Here is a 15,801-nt window from a genome sequence, read left to right on the forward strand (position 1 = left end):
CCTTCTCAGCCTCTGGTGTACATCATTCTACTTTCACCTCTATGAGATCAACTTTTTTTTTTTTTGTAGAGACAGAATCTCACTTTACTGCCCTCGGTAGAGTGCCGTGGCGTCACACAGCTCACAGCAACCTCCAGCTCTTGGGCTTATGTGATTCTCTTGCCTCAGCCTCCTGAGCAGCTGGGACTACAGGCGCCCACCACAACGCCCGGCTATTTTTTTTTTTTATTGTTGGGGATTCATTGAGGGTACAATAAGCCAGTTACACTGATTGCAATTGTTAGGTAAAGTCCCTCTTGCAATCATGTCTTGCCCCCCCGGCTATTTTTTTGTTGTTGCAGTTTTGCCAGGGCTGGGTTTGAACCCACCACCCTCGGTACATGGGGCTGGCGCCCTACTCACTGAGCCACAGGTGCCGCCCTTTTTTTTTTTTTGGGACCGAGTCTCACTCTGTTGCACTCAGTGCTGTGGTGTCATAACTCACAGCAATCTCAAACTGGTTTTGCGCAATCCTCTTGCCTCAGCCTCCCGAGTAGCTGGGACTATAGGTTCCTGCCATAACGCCCGGCTAGTTTTTTTTCTATTTTTAGTAGAGATGGGGTCTCGCTCTTGCTCAGGCTGGTCTCCAACTCCTGAGCTCAGGCAATCCATCTACCTTGGCTTCCCTGAGTGCTAGGATTACAGACATGAGCTACCACGCCCAGCCTTGGTGACAGTTTTGCTCCCATCATTTTCCTCTTTCCTCTAAACCCAACTCACCAGGTTTATCCTTCATCCTTTCAGTTGCCAAGAACGAATTAAGCTCCTACTGTGTACTAACTACTATGCCAACCTCTTGAAGGGATGCAGGGTTGGGAAGAGCCTCTTCTGAGATTTGCATGACTGTGCAGGCAGGTGCTCAGGTAGCAAACAGGTGCTGCCTGAGCCATGTTGGCTTGAGAGAGAGTTTGCAAACTTGTAAGCAGGGGCTGGACCCCAGTTCAGTGAGTGAGACACAAAACTTATGGGGTGAGGGGACCCAAAACCTTGGTCATCAAGCTGCATGCCATTTTAATGCAATATTTAATGCAAAGGAAGCCATGATGAACAAAATATACATATTTTACATAAAGACAGGATCTACCAGATTAGGCTATGGGTGGCTGAGTGAGGTGAATTGTATAAGTGAAAAATTAATCAGATCTCAGCTTTCTTTAAAATGCTGGTGTTGGGCCAGGTGCAGTGGCTCACATCTGTAATGCTAGCACTCTTCAAGGCCAAAGTGGGTAGATTGCCTGAACTCAGGAGTTTGATACCAGTCTGAACAAGAGTGAAACCTTATTTCTACAAAAAATAGAAAAACTAGCTGAGGGTTGTGGTGGGTGCCTGTAGCCCCAGCTACTTGGGAGGCTGAGGCAAGAGGATAGCACAAACCCAAGAACTTGAGGTTGCTGTGAGCTACATTGACAACATGGCATTCTACCCATGGTGATAGAGTAAGACCCAGACTCAAAATAAATAAATAAATAAAAAATAAAAAAGAATTAAAAAATTAAAAAAATAAAATGCTGGTGTTTTGCTCATCATGGATTATTTGTGCATTTATTCTGAATTTTTAAAATATTGCATGAACCTAATATTTATCTTGACAGTGAGTTGTGGAGTTCTTTTGTTTTGGCCGCTATTTAAAATTTGGATTTGAATGTTGAATTTGGGTTGCAGGTTCAGCCATTCCCCAGTTTATGCATATTTCAAAACATCATGTTGTATACCATAAACAATTTTTAATTCTCAATTAAAAAATTAAAATTAAAAATATACACTTTTGGAGCTGAGACAAATGCCTCACTTGTCTCATCCACATCCCAGCCCTGATTTTTCCTTGGGGGAAGAGATTGTGCTGGAATGAGGAGGGTTCAGTTAACTTTCACCCAGTTGCTGCAGGAAATCTCCAGACTTTCTAATTTTCTAAAAGTGCCTGGAAATTTGGATTTTTCACCCCAAACTCTCCTGATTTTAAAACATTGGCAACAGATTTAAAAACTTTCAAGGTTTTTTTTGACACATCGGGGAACCACTGGTTTGCACTCCCTATATAGACAGTCATTCTTTGGGAGTATGGGCCAGGGAGAGCTGGATTGGGAGGTGGGAGGGCAGACAGGGAGGGGGAGCTGCTTGCTCTCAGGCACCTGGTTTCTTCTATGCACCGCAGGGGAGGACACTGTAGCCTGGAATGAACAGGGAGGTTCCTGCAGGGATGACAGGAGCTCTGGAGGAGCCCAGCTGGGGAGGACGACAGCCCTGATCACAGAGCCCAGGTGGTGGTGGGGGACACAGAATGTTAGCATTGGCTAATGTCCCTGAGTTCACAAAATATGGTGGCTCCATCTCCCTACTAAGGAACGTTTCCCTTTTAGGACCCCTTACTGCTTTTGGAGACCAACCAAATGTTTCCCAACATCACCAGGGAAGCTTGTCAAAAATGCAGATTCCAGGGTTCAGTTCCTAAAAGATTCTGCTTCACTCACCTGGGTGGGGGCCCAGGAATCTGCATTTTGAGATCCAGGACTCTAAATTAGGAAATGGTGAAGCCCTGGAAATTATGAAATGAGTTTAGGCGAATGACCATGGGTTTCATCTCTCTGAGACACAGTTTCTACTTCTGTAAAATGGAGCTAATAATAATCCCGCCTTCTAGCTTTATGCAGCCAGGGTTCCACGAGAGGGAGCCTGTGAGACGTTCAAGGAAGCGGCGCCGCTGTTATTATTGACTTTCTTCCCCCGAACTTGAGCTCCCGGAGCTAGGATTCGGGATTCGAACCCGCTCTCCTCCCTCGGGATTCGAACTTCCCCTCGTGACTCGTTGACGTAACGAAGTCACCCCAGGAAAGCCGCTCCTCATTCTGCCTCAGAGACCCCCTTGGCGTGCTGATTTGCATATTAGCATATCCCCGCCCCCTTCGCGCGTTCCCCGGCTCACGGGTGGCTCGCGGCTGTGTCACTCAGCGCTCCTCCCCCGGCCCCTCCCACGTCCGGAGCCCCGCCCTGCTCTTCTGGGCGCAGCCTACCCCGCTGCCTGCCTTGCGCCCCGCCCCCAGCCCCGGCCTCCCGCCGCCGGGGCTCGCGATTGGTAGAGCTGGGACGCCGGGACCCGCCCCTCGCGCGCCGGCCCCGCCCCTCGGAGGGGAGATCGAGGGCTAGCCCGCTGGGGCTGCAGGTTCGGCTGCGCGGCGGGGCTGAGGTGGCCGCGGGGCCAGATTGCAGGTAAGGGCGCTGGCGATCAGGGTCCGAGAGCGGGGCTGGGAGCTGAGGGCTACGTCGGAGGCCCGGGGAGGGGGCTGGGACAGTTTCGATTTGGTTACGGACCGAGTTGGGGGTCGGGGGTAAGCTGAAGAGGAGGCTGGGGATCCGGGCTGTAGTTGGGGGTCAGGGCTGGAGCTGGGGTCGGGACTGAAGTTGGAATCCAGGTTAGCTGGGAAAGGGGCTGAACTTGGGATGGAGATTAGCTGGGGAGGAGGCTGCAGTTACAGTCGAGGTTAGCTGAGGAGGGGCCGGAGGGTGGAATTCGAAGTCTGAGTTAGTTGGGGAGGGGGCTGGTGTTGATTGGAGGGTGGAGGCTATTTGAGGAGGGACTTGGGAGTGGAATTGAGGGTTGAAGGTGTGGTGGAGTCTGGGATGGAGTTTGAAGTGAGGTTAGCTGGGGAGGGGGCTGCAGATAGAATTAGGGTCAGGGTTTAGCTGGGAGGGGGCTGAGGAGCGTTGTTTGTCGAGAATGGTGATCGAGGGACACAGCGGTTAGAGTTACCTGGGGAAGGATCAGATGGACAAAGTCAGGGGCTGGCCAGGGAGGGGCTGGGTAATCGGAGGGTGGGCTTGTTCCAGAAGGAGTCCAGGGGTATGAGGAGAAATGGAGAGCTTGAGAGTGCATTGGGTGACTGGGGGCTCTGGTGGGAGGCAGGACATTAGGACTGGTGGTGAGAAAGATGTGGAGTAAGAGGTGAAAGAGACCAGGTGGGCAGGTGTTTTGCTAGAGGTTGACTATTCAGGAGGAAATGGGGGTGTCTCAGGTAGGATTCAGTTATAAGAAATTTGGAGAGGAATCGCCCCCATAGGTTTTTTGGGGCGACAAATCTTTTGGCTTAGGAAACGGCCTGGGGCAGACATCCTTGGGGCATAGGGAGCTTCAGGAAACTGAAGTTCAAAATACTTTTTGAGGTCTATTTCTAGGATATAGGGTGCAAAGGAGAATGTCTTAGGAAGCAGAAAAGCTCATGTTGGTGACTGAATTCTTCAGGAACTGAAGTGGGAGTTTTTGGGACGATGCTATTGAGGCACGTGGGCGGCACTTCATTTCTCCTGGGTAGCGGGGGTTGCTAGGGGCTTGGAGGTGGGCGGTGGAAGACAGGCTTGATGAGCAGAACCTACAGATCCCAGCTAAGAGTATTTAGGCGGTTGCTAGGTGTCAGAGGTGTCGGAGAGGTAAATGTCAAGTTCACAAACTTGTGCCCCCAGAGGGTACATTCTGATCTGCTGAGATGATGGTGCGTTCAGCGGCTTGGGAGGTGGGCCTGTGTTCATATCGGTCCTCTGGCTGCTGACCTAGCAGTGTTAGTGTAGTTTGCTACTCCTGGAAAAGTGGGAATAATAAAAACAGCCTCATGTGCCTCTTAGGGTCATTGCAAGTATCAACTGAGGATTCCGCGCCCTAAACACAACTTCCTGGCACATCGTGAAGTTCCTGAAGCGTTGAGGAAGATGTTCTAAATAAAATTTTTTCTTGGGGTGGTGGGGTGCAGGTGAGGAAGTAAAATGAGTGGGTTGCCACAGAATGAAGGAAAGAGAGCAATTGGTACTTAACTCTAGGCCTTGAGGTGCACAGGCGCAGCCCAAATCTCTGTATTATTAAAAGTGAGGAAAACAGGGCAGTGCCTGTGGCTCAAAGGAGTAGGGTGCTGGCCCCATATGCCAGAGGTGGCGGGTTCAAGCCCAGCCCTGGCCAAAAACCGCAAAAAAAAAAAGAGGAAAACAACTCAGTCTGGACCTGGCACTGGGAGATTCTGAAGGCTTTTCAGGGACAACTGCATCTAAGAGACGGCTGCTTGAGTCATTCTGAGTTAGGTGTACCCTGTAACAAACCATTCCAATGTGTGCTCTGTAAGGAATCATCGGGCCCTAGTTATATGCTCTTTAAATTTATGAGCTTTATAACTTGACTTTATATGACACCTTTGGGCACTGTGGACATTGAAACCAGGCCATTTTCTGGGATGAGAGCTGTCCTGGGAGTGACAGGGTGCTAAGCATTATCCCTGTCTCCACCTACTCAGTACCAGGAGGACCTATCAGTCGTGAGAGCCACAAATGTCCCCAGATATTGCCCAGTGTCCTAGAGGGGCAGAATCACTCCAGTTGAAAACCATTGTTATAGACAAAACTAATTTATTTCTCATTTAAAGACCCCATCTTACCTTCGAGTCTCAGGTAGTGTGGCCATTCAGGATTGGAGACTGATGGTTTGAGAGGGCAGGAAAAATGATCACACTGCTTTGAGAGAATTTTAGAAATGCTGACTTATTTCCAGGTGGGTCTTTTATGTGACTTCTGAACACTTAATATTGATTCTGAATATGCGATTAATTTACCAGTTCCAGGCAGTGAAAGATGCTGGAGTTTGTCATTTGCTTCCTTGGTTTCTAAAGAAGCTTGAATGAATTTTTCAGGTGATCTTTGGTCATTATTTAGAATATATCCTTTGACCGATGCAATTATTTTCTGCTCTTATTTCATGCTTAATAAAGCCTGGGGCCCTGCCGTGTGAAGGGAAAGCGAAATAAACATGAATCACTTTCACACTCAGACAACGCTTTGCTGAACGGAGACCCTTTACTTGTGCAGCATGTCACAGCGTGCAAACCTTTCTTCCCATGCCAGCTGTTAGTGCAGCTTTTTTCATTTGCCCTGTGGACAGTGATGGTCTTTAAAATCATATTTATTAAGTCATTCATAGTTTTGAAGGTCTTTGGTGATTTCTCACAAAAAGGTTGTACCTGGCCTCTGTGGATTTGAAACTTTTCTGTGCTTTCCAGAGAGGCCAGTGATGACAGTTGTGATTGATCAGGGTGACACAGCCTTCTTGTCCCCCTTACCTTGTTCCTTGTAGGCTGCTGTGTCTTCCCTGACAGGAACAGCTCTGTGGGTGATTGTCCATGCCAGATTTCTGTCCCAGGGAAGGTTTGTCTCAGAACGGTGACACAATTGTGTCCTTTTGCAGTGGACTTCTGCAATTCCACAGCGTCCTTGGTGATGTCAAGGTGTCTCCCTCCGAGCATCGATGTTCATTTGGACATGTGTTGACCTCCCTTGTCACTGCCTCTTGCTGCTGTACCCTTTGGGTTAAAGAAAAGCATTCATGGTCCATGTCACCCAGGAGACCCGACCTGGCAGACTTAATGTGAGGGCTGAGGAGATGGGGCGACTTGTCCTTGGTGGCACACTGGACCCAGCAGGTCACTCCTGTCTTTCTTGCCTGCTTTGCAGCAGGGGTGAGCCATCTCTTCTCCTTGCTCCTGTGTTGTTCTCATCTCCCACCTGGTCTTGCCACTGGGGGGCTGGTGGGCTGCTCTGAAATTCTTCCAGAAACAGTTATGGAGGTTCTTCTTGAGAACCTTGCAGAGAGGAAGGTCTTTATGCTTTTTATTCTTTAAATGGAGGTTATGATTTAAATATCATAAAATTCAACTATTTGGTTTTTTAAATAAGTTTATAGAGTTGTACAACTATCCCCATAAACCCCTCTTAGAACTTTCCATCATCCCAATAAGGTCCTTTGTCCCCATCAGCAGTCACTCCCCATCCCCTCTCCAGCCCCTGGCATCCATGAATCGACGTCCCATCCCTGTGAATCTGCCCCTTCTGGGCATTTCACATAAATGGAGTCTTACACTATGTCCTTCTGTGTCTGCTTCTCTCACCGAGCACGGTGTCCTCAAGGTCCATCCACATTGTAGCCGGTGTCAGAGCCCCCCTCCTTGTCGTGGCTGAGTGATATTCAATTGCACGGTTGGACCACGTGTTTGACTACTCATCTGTGGATGAATATTTGGGTGTTTCCACCTTTGGTGTTGAAGCCCACTGCTGCTACGTAAATGTTTCTTTTTCTGGGTATAGGTGGCCCAGTAGACTGAAGCTTGGGGTGGTTTTCCCTCTCTTTTGTCTACTTTCTTTCCCCTGCCTTGAGCTGAGAGCTTCACTATCTGTGCTGAGAGCCTCCCAGCCAGCGGATATCGGCTTCTGTCTCTCTTACCCCAGCAGGTGAGCCCTGCATGGCCCCAATAAGCTCCCTAAGTCGCCAATCAGATGGTCACTTCCCCACCACCTTCACCAGCTCATCATCCATGCTGGAATCACAGGTCCTCTTGTGGCGTCTATGTTCCTGCCTGAGTTGGCCGCACCTGACCTTTCTGAGGCCCCTAGTCATTCCATCCTTCCCTCTCCCCCACCCCAGGTTTCCTGCACGCCGCTGTTGCTGTCTCCATTGTCTGAACCACTCCTTCCTTCCTCTATCCAACAAAGGCCCGTTGTGTGCCTATTTTAAGCTTCAGAATTTGTGCCAGGCCCTGGGAGCGCCACGTGAATGAGCTGCCTGTGTGCTGGCATGGGGATGGCAGCGGGGTTGGGGTGCCTGAGCCCTGCTGCCTGCCTTGGCTTTGGGAGGCAGGATTCCTTGGGGCAGCACAGAGAGGGGGCTTAGCCTGTGTGTTCTGTGAGCCTCACCGTTGTGGGTACAGTAAGGAGTCTCTTGAGGGTCCTGGTGTGTGTGGGGGTAAGTTCTTGGCCAGGAAGGTCCAGAGAAGAGGCTAGAAGGAAGCTTTGAACTGTCCAGAGGACAGCTGGAAGGACAGCATCCCATTTTGGTGTATGCACAGAAGTGGCTGGGTCTTTCCTTCCATCTAGAGAAGGTTTGTTCAATCTGGACACTGGTGACCTTCTGAGCCCCTATGGAGTGGGGCCATTTGGAGCCCACAACTAAGGCTCATCTTTTCTGACCTTGTCTTTGCTGAATTGCATAGGGTTCCTGGGACCGCCATCATCAATGACCACAAATTGGGTGGTTAAAGCAAAAGAAATGTATTTTCTTACGGTCCTGGAGGCCAGAGGTCTGAGATCAAGGTGTGGCAAGGTTGTGCTCCCTCCAGAGGCTCCAGGGGAGTGTCCTTCCTACCTCTCCCAGCTCCTAGAGACTCCAGGGCCCCTTGGCTTGTGGCCACATCACTGTAATCTCTGCCTCTGGCATCACGTGGGCATCTCCCTGTGTGTGTCTCTCTTCTTATATGGATACCTGTCACAGGATCAGGGTCCACCCCACTCTAAAGTGACCTCATCTTAACTCATTGCATCTTCAAAGATCCTATCCCAAATAAGGTCCCATTCTTGGGTATAGGGGGTTAAGTCATGGACAGATCTTCCTGGGGGGTATAGCTCAGCCCCCCAATAGGTAGAAAGCAGCTGGTTCCCCACATGTGGTGAGATTCAGGATTTCCCCGGTCTGCATGGTTCTGGCTGCTGAGTCCCTTTTGTGTTTCTTCCTCCTCCCTTCTGCCTTTCTCAACAACAGAAAAACTAAAATTATGAACCACTTCACACAAAATGGAGATTCTGAGTTCATCGGCCTCTCAGAGGTGGCTGGGGAAGGGAGACCACAGGTTATCACTCAGTCCCCTGAACATTGCCTCCCACGAGGTGGGAATTTTAAAGCCCTCGATAAATATTAGGGTCTTATTATTAAAATGATAGGCTTTGAATAAACCGGGGTCTCTTGAAGGTGTACACTAAGACCAGGTCACTCTTTGGGATAAGGCCATCCTGGGCATTGCAGGATGCTGGGTAGCATCCCTGGACTCCACCCATTTCATGCCAGTGGCACCCCCATCCCCCAGTGTGACAACCACGTCCTCAAACATCACTAATTGTTCCCGCAGGCAGAGTCTCCCCTAGTTGACAGCCGTTGGGCTAAACTATATCTAATAATATTTTCTGATTATGTGATTGCATTAAATAAAAAAGATAAATCTGGGCTTTTAATAGACTTTGGTTTTTAGAGCTATTTTAGATTCATGGCAAAATGGAGCAATAAGTACAGAGAGTTGCTATATGCACCTGCCCCCATCCCCACCCACAGTCTCCCCCACTATCAGCACCCACAGCAGAGGGGCATGTTTGTTACTGTCTCCATCCGTGAACCTGCACATCGTTATCACCCAGAGTTCACAGCTGACACTGGGGTTCACTCTGGCTGTTAAACATGCTTTGGGTTTGGACAAATGTGCAATGACATGTGTCCCATTGTAGTATCCTACAGAATTGCCGGGCTCAGTGGCTCACGCCTGTAATCCCAGCTACTCAGGAGGCTGAACTGGAAGCATTGCTTGAGGCCAGGAGTTTGAGACCAGCCTGAGCAAGAGTGAGACCCCTGTCTCTACCAAAAATAGAAAAATTAGCCACACATGGGGGCACATGCCTGTAGTCCCAGCTACTTGGGAGGCCGAGGCAGGAGGATTGGTTCAGTCGAGGAGTTTGAAGCTGCTATGATCATGCCACTGCACTCCAGCCTGGGTGACAGAATGAGAAAAACAAAACAAGAATAATTTCACTGACCTAAAAATCCTTACTATTCGTGCTCTTGCTATTTGTACCCCCTTCCCCTAGTATTTTGATTTTATGGGCAAGGAGGTAAGATTGGCATAGTAACCTTGAATACCTGGTGGAAAGGACATACCTTTGTATCCTGTGGAGTTTTATATGAATTATTCTAACACATTCACCATTCTGATAAATAGTAGTAGTATATTGTCTAGTAGAAATACAACAGATAATTTTAAACAATGCACTTGCCACATTAAATAAACAAAAATGTGTAAAACCGATATTAATGATACATTCTTCTAAACCCCATAGATCCAAAAAAACAATTTTTTTTTTTGAGACAGGGTCTTGAGCTCCTGGACTCAGGTGATCCTTGTACCTCAGCCTCCCGAGTAGCTGGGCTACAGGTGCCTGCCACCATGTCTGGCTAATTTTTCTATTTTTAGTAGAGATAAGGGTCTCACTCTTGCTCAGGTTGGTCTTGAACTCCTGACCTCAAGCGATCTTCCCACGTTGGCCTCCCAGAATGCCAAAATATCATTTTAGGCACCCGTTATAAAGAAAGCATGAACGAGCTATTTTATATTCTTTTCCTTCTAAGTCTTGGAAGTCTGGTGTGTGTTTTGCACCTTGAACCCCTCTCAGTTTGGAGGAGCCACATGTCAGGTACTCAGTGGCACCTGAGGCCAGTTCAGGTCCAGGAAGTAAACGGGGAAAGTCTCAGTAGAAAATAACACCTCTGAAGGCGTCTGAGTGTATCTTCACATTTGACCACCTTGGAGGTCATTTTTAGAACTACTGAAGTATTTGCTTTGGTGAGGGATGATACCAGATACTGAGAAAATCCCTGTCGAGACTTCCCAAAGGATGAGGGAAAGTCAGTCGACTCATTGCTTGCTGAAGTGAAGGTTGAAAGATTTACAGTGCATTAAATAAAAAGAACGTTGGTGCTATTTTGGAATGCAGAGTGTAGGTCAACACAAGAGAACACACAGCTTGGTTCTAGCAGAAGTGAACAGACGATTTGAAAAACTTGTGTGGATTTAGAATCAGGGAAACTGAGAAAGTCAGTTCAAGAAGGGCCCTGGAGATTGTCCAGTCCTGGGGTCAGTAAACCTGGGCTCTGGGCCACCTCCGACTCATAGCCAGTTTTTTTGGGTTTTTTTTTTGAGACAGAGTCTCGCTATGTTGCCCTTGGTAGAGTGCTGTAGCATCATATCTCACAGCAACCTCAAACTCTTGGGTTTAAGCGATTCCCTTGCCTCAGTCTCCCAAGTAGCTGGGACTACAGGTGCCTGCCACAATGCCTGGCTATTTTTTTTGTTATTGTTGTCATTGTTGTTTAGCAGGCCTGGGCTGGGTTCGAACCCACAAGCCTCGGTGTATGTGGCCAGCACCCTAACCACTGAGCTACAGGCACTGAGCCATAGCCAGTTTTTGTATATGCCCCATGGGCTAAGAATAGTTGTCATATTTTTAAATGGTAATGGGAAAAAAAGTCAAAAGAAGCAGAGTGTGGCATGACACAGGAAAATTATATGGAATTCAGAACTCAGTGTTGAAAAATAAAGTTTCATTGACACACAGATTCTTGTGTTCTGCTACAGTGGCAGAGTTGAGTAGTCACCATAGAGACGGAGCTGCAAAGCAGAAAACAGTAATGATCCGTCCTCATACAGGAAAAGTTCGTTGGCCCCTCAGCTTGCATGCTTCACAGATGACAAAAATGCGGCCTGGACCTTTCACGAGTTAGTGGTCATGCTATGACTTGATCTTGGGATTTTAGCTTTTATCACTTCATTTAAGCCTCCCTGTCAGCCTAGCCCTACTAGTCAACTTCAGAGAACTTGCCCTGAATATAGTCTTGCTAGGAGCTTTTGTTCTATAGTTTCATTTATGAGTACGGGTTAATGATTTTGGAACAAACATACAGAATGGTTTTTTTGCTGTAGCATTTATTACAATGCACACAGTATGGTAGGCATTCTGTTTTCTTTCTTTCTTTTTTTTTTTTTTTGCATTTTTAACTTATTTCTTCTTATTTATTTTTATATTTATTTATTTAATTTTTTGAGACAGAGCCTGAAGCTGTCACCCTGGGTAGAGTGCTGTGGCATCACAGCTCATAGCAACCTCCAACTCCTGAGCTTAAGCGATTCTCTTGCCTCAGCCTCAGCTGGACTACAGGCGCCTGACACAACACCTGACTATTTTTTGGTTGTAGTTGTCATTGTTGTTTGGCAGGACTAGGCTGGATTTGAACCAGCCAGGTCAGATGTATGTGGCTGGCGCCTTAGCCACTTGAGCCACAGGCACCAAGCCTTCTTATTTATTTTTAATTGACAAACGTTTTCTTTGGTGTCACCAAATGTAACAGTACATCTTAGAAATAATGGACTTTTAGGTTTGCTAAAATGTGACATTTGATAGCTCAAAAATATATCACATTTTAAAGTTTACATGATCATTATTGTATGCTACTTTAAAAGATGTACAAGCAGGCTAAGTGAGTGGCTCATGCCTATAATCCCAGCACTTTGGGAGGCTGAGGTGGGAGGATTACTTGAGATCAGAAGTTCCAGACCAGCCTGGGCAACATAGTGAGAGCCTGTCTCTGCAAAAAATAGAAAAATTAGCTAAGTGTGGTGGTGTGAGCTTGTTGTCCCAGCTACTCAGGAGGCTGAGGCAGGAGAATGCTTGAGCCTAGGAGTTGGAGTCTGTAATGAGCTATGATTGCACCGCTGCACTCCAGCCTGGACAACAGAGGAAGACCTTGTCTCTTTAAAAAAAAAAAAGATGGGCGGCACCTGTGGCTCAGCGAGTAGGGCACCGGCCCCATATGCCGAGGGTGGCGGGTTCAAACCCAGCCCTGGCCAAACTGCAACAAAAAAAAATAGCCAGGCGTTGTGGCGGGTGCCTATAGTCCCAGCTGCTCGGAGGCTGAGGCAAGAGAATCGCGTAAGCCCAGGAGTTAGAGGTTGCTGTGAGCCGTGTGACGCCACGGCAGTCTACCCAAGGGCGGTACAGTGAGACTCTGTGTCTACAAAAAAAAAAAAAAAAAAAAGATGTATGAACATAAAACTACGTGTAAAATATCTTGAACTGATAGCTTTCATAGTGTAAACCAGAAAAAAAGTATATAAAGTAAATGAAATCAAAGCAGTAACACCTGATGCAATTGGTTACTCCACCTCACAGTTGAACTAACAACTGGAACATAATGGAATGGGTGTCTTTAGAGGGATGTTTTGATGCTGGCAATTTGCCAGGCAAAATGTCCCAGAGTGAAATTTGAAAATTGTGATGGGTTTAAGTAAAAACAAATGTTTCCTTCTGTTGGCTTGGGAGCTGGGGACAGTTTTCATTTTCAACACCAGCTGAATTCGGACACGCCATTCTCTTTAGGCTGAGAACTGACACGCTATTCTTTTTTTTTTTTTTGACCAAGGCCGGGTTTGAACCCTCCACTTCCGGTATATGGGGCCAGCGCCTTACTCCTTGAGCCACAGGTGCCACCCTGACACACTATTCTTAACGACATAGGCTCATTTTAAAATATTCGAGGCAGGAGTGAGAAAGTGGTGGTTTAATTATTATATTTTCTGGAGTTTTCTTTTTGCAGATTGCTACTTATGAAATGTACAATTGTTTTTAGCTTGAATTTTCAATGATCAAGGGCAAGAGGGGATGGGAAGAAATGGGGCTGAATAGAACTTTGTGGATTGCTTGGCTGTTTTTTGTTAAGTTTCTCTCTCTCTGTCTCCTTCTCATCTTTTTCTTTCTCTGTCTCTGTTTCTCTGGGTTCTAGAATGCTCTCAGTCTGGGTAAAGAAAACCAAGGCATGCCTGGTTGAGCTTTGTAAAACTCAGACGTGTGTGTATATAGGCTTGGGGCACACAAAGGCAGGGAACCAGGATTTTGGGAGTTTGGCTTATGGTCTGGACTTTGTATTTCCCCACAGCCTCTGTGTTCCTAGCTGTGAAATTGGTCCCAGGAGAAGGTAAGACACATATCCATAACCTTCACTTTGTGGATCAGAGCAGTCTCTGCCTGGAATAGAACATGGTGCCCTCTGTATGTTTTCTCTGATGAAGACATTGCACTGAATTCAGAAGACTGATTTGAAAAAAAAAATTTTTTTTTTTTACTTTGGAATGATTTTAGATTTCTAGCAAAGTGGCAGAAATAGTACAGAGAGTTCCCCTCCAGCCTCTCTGGAAGTTCATATCTTATAGCCTGGTGCCTTTGTCACACTAAGAAATGGACATGGGTGGGCGGCACCTGTGGCTCAGTGAGTAGGGCACTGGCCCCGTATACCGAGGGTGGCGGGTTCAAACCCAGCCCCTGCTGAACTGCAACCAAAAAATAGCCCGGCGTTGTGGCGGGCGCCTGTAGTCCCACCTGCTCGGGAGGCTGAGGCAGGAGAATCACGGAAGCCCAAGAGCTAGAGGTTGCTGTGAGTCCTGTGACGTCATGGCATTCTACCCGAGGGCGGTAAAGTGAGACTGTCTCTACAAAAAAAAAAAATAAATAAAAAATAAAAAAAAGAAAAAGAAAAAGAAATGGACATGGGTACATCTTTATTAACTAAGCTCCATGTTTTGTTCAGATTCCATTCATGTTTCCCTAATGTTCTTTTTCTGTCCCAGGCACTGTCCTGGATCCCATGACATTCAATCTCGACAGTGTCTCAGATGTCCCTTATCTCTCATGACCCTGACAGGCATGAGGAGGGCTGGCTGGTATTTTGCAGTCTGATGTTTATCTCATCATTGGACCAAGGTTATGAGTTTCGAGGGAGACACACAGAGACGAGGTGCCCTTTTGGACCTACCCTGCTGGGATGTGTGATACTCTCATGACTCACCACTGGTGATGTCAACTTTGATCTCCTGGCTCAGGTAGTCTTTGCCCACCTGCTGGGTTCTCTGAGGCTTTAACCTGCTTCGCAAACTCCAGTCCCCACTCCCAAGGAAGTTTCTATTCCTTGTCCTGAGAACTTTGCCTTCAATTTTGAATCATGATTTAAACTTTCAACCCAGCCAGCACAGGCTATGATCCTTGAGATGATTAGGGGCATTGGAATCTCATCATTGTACCCACTCTGGCTGCAAACACTGCACAACGTCAGGGAGAAACATTTCCCTTCTGATTTGAGACATATGTGTCTCTCTGGTCCCAAATGTGTTGGGAGGGGGGCTTGGCCTGGATCCTGGTGCTTGAAACTGAGACAGACATAAGCCAGCTTGGTGAGTTGAGCACAGATTTGCCACATTTTTTAAAAACGAAGGGGGAGATTTCTTTATTATTTGTATATATGTGTATATGTATGTATATATGTGTGTATATATATGTATACTTTATTTATTTATTTTTTTAGAAACAAGGTGTCACTCTTGCCCAGGTTGGAGTTCAGTGGTGCAATCATAGCTCACTGCAGCCTCCAACTCCTGGGCTCAAGTGATTCTCCTGCGTTAGCAGGGGCAACAATTACATGCACTGCACTTGGCTAATTTTTCTATTTTTTTGTAGCGATAAGGTCTCATTATGATCTTGGAACTCCTGGCCTCAAGCGATCCTCCTGCCCTCAAGTGATCCTCCTGCCTCAGCCTCCCAAGTGTTAGGAGCACGGGTGTAAGCCATGGAGTGGGCCCAGGAGTGTGGTTGAGATTTAGATCTAGATTTAGATCTTCAAGTGTGGTTGAGACATAGACCATCCAAGAGTGGGGAACCACCTGACCACATGTGAGTTTCTGCCCTCTGGACTCCGGTGACTGAGGTGATACCCCCTGGATCCTAGTTCTCTTAAGGATGGAGTGTCTGGCAAAAGCGAAGGATTATTGGAAAACAGGATATTTCTCTGTGTTGCTGGTGCTTGCAGTGCCCTTTAAAAGTGAAACTGGGCCGGGATGGGAGGTCCCTGAGAGAAAGAGGACAGGCTCTCCTCTCCTAGGGACAGTGAATGGGGCCTTTGTCTCATCCAGGCTTTTTTCTTCATGGCCTCTTTTCAATGAGCAAAGGTTAGGGTGTTGTTGGGTACTGGGCATGCAGGGCTATGTCGCCCTCCAGGCCTCTCTCGGGAGGGGGAGATGGGGGAACATTACTGGGGACCCTCTGGGCACTTCGCACAGGATGGATGGGCCTCTGTAACTTCCCAGCTCATCCCTCGCTTTTCTCCCA

General features: G+C 47.4%; 1 protein-coding gene across 2 annotated transcripts in view; it reads left to right on the top strand.

Moving 5' to 3' along the window:
- The first annotated feature begins 3,152 nt into the window (after window positions 1–3,152).
- Window positions 3,153–15,801, top strand: part of GNG7 (G protein subunit gamma 7) — a 165,864-nt gene continuing 153,215 nt past the window's right edge. For both annotated transcript variants that reach the window (XM_053580780.1, XM_053580770.1), the window contains exon 1: window positions 3,153–3,243. The gene's annotated coding sequence lies outside the window, so the exon portion shown is untranslated. The remainder of the gene's footprint in view (window positions 3,244–15,801) is intronic.

The sequence above is a fragment of the Nycticebus coucang genome, chromosome 2, assembly GCF_027406575.1.
Source record: "Nycticebus coucang isolate mNycCou1 chromosome 2, mNycCou1.pri, whole genome shotgun sequence".
NCBI classification, from domain to species: Eukaryota; Metazoa; Chordata; class Mammalia; order Primates; family Lorisidae; genus Nycticebus; species Nycticebus coucang.